The 6,958-nt window shown below is 41.2% G+C and overlaps 1 pseudogene; it reads right to left on the bottom strand.

Moving 5' to 3' along the window:
* Window positions 1–307: 307 nt before the first annotated feature.
* On the bottom strand, window positions 308–6,218 carry LOC108976034 (annotated as a pseudogene).
* Window positions 6,219–6,958: the final 740 nt, after the last annotated feature.

The raw sequence follows: 6,958 nt of genomic DNA on the forward strand, positions 1-6,958 counted from the left end.
AGATCCATCTCGACCAATTCATTTTTACTCAGCTTTAACCCTAAGTTTGTGAAACCAAATATATTTACACTCAGTATCCCGTAAAAATGGTTAGTTTTTCAATATTAACTGACGAATTAGTTCCGAATATAAGAAATATCGCGTATAACAAAATATACGCGCAATAAATTATTCAAAAACAATACAATACGTTTAAAATTTCAGACTTATGATTTATTCACTCATAAAAATACAMAACAGAAACCATATATAAAAGAGAAGAAAATAGAAAATAGGTAGATTTATTGAAATAACCGTTGAATGCTGTTTAATCACTGTCATTATTCGTAGTGGAAATTATTTTTAACCACTTATTTTGATGGCCGGCATTAATATCACTAGAATTTGTATCAGAATCAATAGTAAGAACTATAGATTGATGTTCTGATTGACTTAGCATCCCCGACTGAGTTTGCACCATAAATTCAGTTAATTTTGTTTGAATGCTTCTTTTTGGTCCCAATAAATTCCGATGTAGTTCTTTATAACTTAACATGCAGAGCCTCAATTCTTTTTGAAAAATTCATGCACGTTCGGCATCAGTATCATTTGCTACAAAATAATTTTCCAATTCTGCTCCAAGTTTAAGACCTTGCTTATTCGTCTCTGTTTTAATTGGTTTCTCATCTATCTCGGTGTCGCTGCCATTTTCCGATTCGATTACTTCCGTAGATATTTCAATCAAATCGTCATCGTCGAGCTCTTGGTCTGGAAAAATCTCGTCAATATCTTCTCTCGTAATATCTGCAAGAATTTCTCCTCCCGCGGAACGTGCTAAATCAATGATATCTGAATAATTAGTTGAATTGCTTGTTACGGATATATCACTTTTAACACATTCTGKCCAAAGAGATTTCCAGCATGCGTTTAACGTGCGCTGCCTTATTTCAGAAATTGGTTTTGACGTCTACACATGCAATCCTTGATAGAAAAATTTTTCCAAGCATCGGTGAAGTCCAATTGAGGATTTTCTTCCAGTTTTTCCATAATGCACTGAAATTTTTTTTGAGGTAGTACATTTTAAAAGTCGCAATAACGTCTTGATCCATCGGTTGCATAATTGATGTAGTATTCGGTGGGAGGAAAATGATATTTAAATTAGGATGTAAAATCAACGGCTGATGCAATAATGAGGAACTTAGTCTTTTTACGAAATCCCCGAAACTGGACACCCATATACTCACACAAAAATTATTACGCATAAAAATATGTAAACAAGCAAAAACCGAAAAAAAAAGCAATCGCGTTAAAGTGAGAAATTGGCGTAAGAGTCTGCGCTGCAAAAATAACAGCGTTAAAGTGAAATAGCGTAAAAAGAGAGAGAAGAGAAAAAGTACTGAGTGTAAATAAATTAYAACATATTTTGAATAACAAGTCAAATCAGATAGAAAGACGGAAACAACTATATCAAATAAGCTAGGATATGGCAAATCACAATATATGACAAAAACGGCATAATTTCTGCTTGAATAACGGAAATCATTATAATTACATATGTACTTGTAGTATACAGGAACCAGATAATTCGTGGATTGTACATATTTTCAGCAATATAATTTTGCTAAGGTGTCTTACATATTGACCGATACCTACGGCAGGAAGCCCGGACGGAGTGTTCTGTCCTATAGAATTTGGGCTCTAAGCTACCGGGGGGGTCGGCCGGCAGGGCGCGGATAACCGAAGGGCCTGTAATAGCAGGTCAGTTGCGAAATAAGTTAAAACGAATAAGCAATCCCCGAAAACGAGCGGCAGGAGTGGAGGGTGCGGCATAAAAGCTGACAGATCAATAAAAATCCAGGCGCGACGGACCCATAATAGGCGGCTTCCTGGTCAGCGTCTGCCCACCATGTTAGGTGCGGCTGTCATCAAAAAATCACCGGTACACAGCGCGGCGCACTAGGAGTCCCTCAAAGTGTCAACAGCGATTTCTCTGCTGGCGGGATGGAGAGGCTGATGTAAGCATGCTCTGCCGATATGTCTACTGCGGTGTATATCAGGAACCGGCCCCTTCGGGCCCTGGTCAAGACGTGTGCATTGGACGCAGGAGTGGTAGCCTACGTTGAACCGGGCGAGCACCGGTGCGTCCGTGTTTTCCGGGAAAGGGTAGGTGACCGATTAAACACCTTGGTGTTGACAAACCTTTGAGAGCGATGTCATCACCACCAGCGTTGGGCGACACCACTCCCCTGGCAAAAGCTGAACTAGGGGAAGCGATTAAGAAGTTGATCGAAATAATGCACCCACCACAGCGGTCTATCAMCAACACCATGAGAGATCTTCTCGGTGTGATAGCAAAGTTGCAGGCAAGTGCTCAGGAGGAGCACATGGCAAATAAGGAAGCACGACGGAATTTTTTAGTGATGACAACCAACACAGAGAATAAACCCAAGAGGCCTCGAGACGAAATACAGCCAAAGCGAAGAACACCGCCGAAGAAAAATAAAACTTGCCATAAGGAATGGTCTAACAAAATGGAGGTTCCCCTGAGAAAGGAAGCAAAGTGCGACAACTCAGTCGCAAGCAAGGCATTGACTATCAAATAGGAAGCAAAAAGTGTCCTCTCTATCAAGAGGCGTGTAAAAACATCAAAAAATGAGAGTTATGTAACTCAATCCAAACCACTGAGAGGCTGCACAAGAGCTTCTTAAGCAGACGGTTTACGAGGAGAAGGTTGATGTAGCTGTACTTTGCGAACAGTACAAAAATATAAGCGGCGCGACGTGGATCTCTGAGAACACAAACAAAGCTGCCATATGGTCATTTGGAGAGGAAATGTTTCAGGACAAACCACTATCAGGGAAATCTTTTTACACACGAGCGAAAATCTGTGGAATCAATTTTTATGGCTGCTACACGCCGCCAAGCATATCGCAGATTGACTTCGCGAAAATCCTGGACGAACTAGTCAGAGAAATTCTGTCTACTACAAGAAACGTGATAGCAGCCGATCTTAATGCATGGGGCGATGGAGTGGGGTAGCATCTGAACAAATAGGCTTGGAGATGCTCTGCTAAAGACCTTCTCGTCGTTAGACATGGTGTTACTAAATACCGGAAATCAAAATTCGTTCGAGAAGAATGGTTKGCTAGTTTTCTAGCACGGACAAGAAGGAGGCAGTTGTGCGACATATATGCACACAGTGACCATCATGCTATTAGGTTCGAAATCGAAAGCTCGGTGCAAAATCGAAGGAATATGTCCACTAAGAAAGTACAGAGAAAAGGATGGAAGATGGAAACCATGGACGCTGAACTTTTCAAAACTCATCTAACATTTGAGGAAGACATAAATCGACAGGCGGAGACATTAGTGCGGCACGTCATTAAAGCATGCGACGCTTCCATGAGTAGGAAAAACATGGCGCTCATAGAAAGCCTGKTTACTGGTGGAATGAGCAGATCAACACATTAAGGAAGGAATGCCACAACGCGAGGAGGAGGTGTCAAAGGAGTCGGGGACTTGCAGAGCATACGCAACTACGCGAATGCTTTAAAGAAAACGTGGCGTTCTCAAAAAAGAAATCCAAAAAAGTAAATCCTACTGCTTTAAAGAACTCTGCGGAAGAATCGACGAAAACCCATGGGGTGATGCTTACAAGCTGGTAATGACTAAGATAAGACGTGGCAAAGGRCTAGCACCGACGTGCCCGGGGCTACCGAAAACCGTWGTGGAAACTCTATTTCCCGCACAACCTCTAGAAAATCGAACGCCGCGAGCGCAAGAACCTGCTGAAACGGAATGGACAATAGTCACTGATGTGGAGTTAATAAAAACGGCAGAGAGATTTGGCAATGCTAAAGCACCAGGTGTGGATGGTATCCCAAATGAGGCTTTAAAGATTGCTATCAAGCACAATGCGGAACCCTTTGATGAATTGTATACGAGGTGCTTACAAAAAGGTGTGTTTCCGAAAATCTGGAAAAAGCAGAGACTGGTCCTRTTGCAGAAGCCAAATAAACCAGCAGGAGAGCCCAACTCATATCGACCGATCTGTATGCTGGATACGACCGGCAAGATACTAGAGCGGAAAATCAGAGAGAAAGGTCTGTCTGACAACCAATATGGTTTCCGCAAACAGAGATCCACCACTGATGCGATTAAAAGCTTACGGACATAGCTAACAAGGCAATAGAGGGTAAAAGATGGATGTATGGTACTAAGAAATACTGTGCAGTAGTCACGTTTGACGTTAAAAATGCGCTCAATTCGGCATACTGGCCTCATATTATAAGAGCACTAGAACGTAACAAATCCCCTGCTTACTTGGTTAGGATCATATCCAGCTACTTGTCTGACCGGTTGTTACTGTACGATACTGATGACGAAATAAAAACATATAGGGTAACGGGCGGAGTTCGACAAGGTTCCGTGCTTGGCCCATTGTTATGGAACGTGTTGTACGACGGCGTACTGCGTCTCCATCTCCCGAAGCAGGTAGAGATAATTGGATATGCGAATGATATTTCCAATCAAGCGGCGTTAACGATTAAAGAGTGGCTCACGGCAACAAAACTKCAACTCGCTGGGCAAAAAACTGAAGCTGTCCTGATCACAAGCAGGAAAAAGCTCGAAGGCATTAAATTAGGCACTAAAGTACCTAGGAATGCTTATTGACAATAGACTTAGCTACAAGAGGCACATCGAAAATGTATGTGAGAAAACAGCACGTGTGACGGCCGCCCTATCAAGAATAATGGCCAACATTGGTGAACCAAGCCAAAATAGGCGAGCGCTATTGGCCAAGGTGAGCCAATCAATTCTGATGTATGCGGTGCCCATATGGGGACCAGCATTAGAGCAAAAGACATATGCTAAGAAAGCGAAATTTTCAATGCGACTTAGTGCCATAAGGGTCACGGGGCATTTCGTACGGTATCCCACGAAGCGTTTGGTGTTTTAGCAGGCATCATGCCACCAGAGATAATGGCCATGGAACTCAAACGAATATATGACAGATCTACAAGACTGGGTAGGCAACTAACCGCTGAAAAGAGGAAGGAAGAGCGGCAAAGAAGCCTCAATGAGTGGCAAAGACGGTGGGATGCAGCTACGACAGGGAAATGGACCCACAAGCTAATTAGAAGCATAAAAGCATGGTTAAATAGGAAACATGGAGAAACAGATTTCTACCTGACGCAGTTTCTGATGGGACACGGGTGTTTTAGAGGGTATCTCTATAAATATAGACATGACGACGGGACGAATAGTTCCTTCTGCGACAGTAGCGGAGAAAACGCGCTACACATCTTCTTTTTCTGCCGACGGTATCAAAAGGAGAGAGCCGATATACAGAAACTGACAATCGAACAAGTGACACCTGATAACATAGTGTAGTTTATGACTGAGTCAAAACAAGTGTGGGATAGTGTGAGAGCATGATGTGCTATGCTTCTGGAAGAGCTAAGAATGAAAGAGTGGCAACGCAGTGAAATCAGAAGGATGACTGAGGAGTACATTCGACAGAAAATGTTAATTTGTTATTAAAATAAAATATAATACAAGATTAAGTTGACTTCAGTATAAAAATTATACCTCTGAAAATTCTTCTTCTTCTTACTTGGCGTAGACACCGCTTACGCGATTATAGTCGAGTTAACAACAAGGCGCCAGTCGTATCTTCTTTTAGCTCCGTAGCGCCAATTGGATATTCCAATCAAAGTGAGGTCCTCCTCCATCTGGTCCTTCCAACGGAGAGGAGGTCTTTCTCTTCCTCTGCTTCCCCCGGCGGGTACTGTGGCGAATACAACATGACCTAGCCAGCATAGCCGCTGTCTTTCAATTTGCTGAACTATGTCAATGTCATCGTATATTTCGTACAGAACCTTTCTCTCAAAAACTTGCAACGTCGACTCATGAGCTGTTGTCATCGTCCAAACCTCTGCAAATTCTCATTTGTATAAAAAAGTAAAACTAGAGACTACAACTTAAAAGTAATACGTACAACTTATAACTAATGTGTACATACTTAAATAATATGTGCTTTCCTTTTGTGAAAGTTTGTCTTCCAGGAAGCACACGTGCTCTTTCGATGGCATGGGCAGTTTCGAAGTGAGCTCCATATAATGCTCGTTCTCCAGGTCACCTGTGATGCGGCTAATTGAATGGTGCGTCTTTGCCGCTATGACGCGGCATTCGTGCAATAGTTTACTTTGTGCCTGCACATCAGTCTTTTCTGGCACCTTAAAAATTAAAATATAAAAATTAGCTTCTCTTTTATTTTGTAAATGTTAAACAACATTCCTTACTTTGACTTATCGAGCCTTTTAAATGGGTGTGAGATGGTCATCAACACCACTTATGAGCTTTGCTACCTTTGTGTCAGTGGCATCTAGCTTCTGGATTATATCTGAAACACAAAAATTTATTTTTAAAGCCAATACCAATATATTTATGTATTAATAATTTATAAGTGCGTGGCCGCCAGACGTTGGTGACACAATTTTTGGAGGTTCTTCTGAAGAACAAAGATTTTAACACACCTTCTTTAAAAAAAAAAAAATAATATTAAAAATGGAAAATATTTATGTTCAATACAACATCGTTTGGGGGTCAACGGTTGTGAGCATTCCACTTCGATATCCATACATATATTTAATATCTAACCATCTTAACACTACCTCCTCCACTAACACCTCATTTCTGAAACTTTCCCTACAAGTATACCTCTATATTAAATTTATTGTTCAATTATATTTACTTAACATCAACTAAAGTATTGCAATATTGACCTGGCGAACCTCTGGTATTCGACCGTGCCGGTTTTATTCCCGAAGTCCTGCGCAGGTGTACTAAAGTCGACCCAATAATAATTGTGCGGTTAATTCGTTTCAATTTAGATTTTAAATCTTTTTAATTTTCAAATGTATATACAGTCAAGTGAAAAATAATAGGGACACATGGCGGTATTTCGTAAAAATGC

This window comes from Bactrocera latifrons, unplaced genomic scaffold (genome assembly GCF_001853355.1).
Source record: "Bactrocera latifrons isolate USDA-ARS-PBARC rearing strain unplaced genomic scaffold, ASM185335v1 scaffold_715, whole genome shotgun sequence".
Lineage (NCBI taxonomy): Eukaryota > Metazoa > Arthropoda > Insecta > Diptera > Tephritidae > Bactrocera > Bactrocera latifrons.